The following is an 852-nucleotide window of genomic DNA, read 5'->3' as shown; positions in this document are numbered from 1 at the left end:
CATTTATGGTTTGATTTCTTTGTATGTATGGATCACTTGGGTTGTTACCGACATCTGGTGAAAATTTCATGTCATTAGCACCTCTAGTAATACATTTACTGAGAAAAATGTTGATGTGTTCAATACTTATTTTACCCGCTGTAAATGATACAATGACTTGCCATACTTCCAGGGCTGCCTCCGCCTCTCTCGTATTCWTTTCTATTCTTTTTCTTTCTTGTTGTTGTTTTGCGCTCTCACACCACGTTAGCGCACAYCATCAGTGTATGGAAAAAGCGAGCGTGGCAYGGAGAAAGCTAAAAAATGCGGAAAGCTCTGGAAACCGACGCAGCTAAATGTGYTAAAATTAGCAACTTTTTCAGTAAAAGGAGTTCGTGGTTTGAGGACRATGAAACAGGTAAGACATGTTGAACCGTGTCTGCAAACCACYGTTCAAGTTACTTAATTATCATGTCAATGAATCGTKTGGCGCTGTGGTAAATAACATAACGTTATATAATATAAATGATGTGACACCACATWACTGGGAAACTGTCTTGTAGCTTCAAGAGTCAGAACCAAGATACAGAACCATCCTGGTCCAGAYYCTACAGGTCCAGAGTGWGCAGGTAGGATCGCTCATTGACTGAATATTATTAGAATTAATATAATGATGAGTATGATGTAGACCTGCTTTATATGAAAAGTGCTCTGAGATGGTTCAGTACATTTCTGTAACTGAGCTGATGGTCAGAAAGCTTTGTAAAAAGATATATTTGTGCCGAAAATTATTATTTTTTTAATAGAAGAAAAAGAAGGAGAAAGAAAAAAATGAAATGTAATGAGAAAGAGTGAAAAAGAGATAAGAAGATA

This window comes from Austrofundulus limnaeus, unplaced genomic scaffold (genome assembly GCF_001266775.1).
Source record: "Austrofundulus limnaeus strain Quisiro unplaced genomic scaffold, Austrofundulus_limnaeus-1.0 Scaffold143, whole genome shotgun sequence".
In the NCBI taxonomy this organism is placed as follows: Eukaryota; Metazoa; Chordata; class Actinopteri; order Cyprinodontiformes; family Rivulidae; genus Austrofundulus; species Austrofundulus limnaeus.
The sequence above is the reverse complement of the archived record's forward strand: the minus strand, read 5'-3'. Positions refer to the sequence as shown.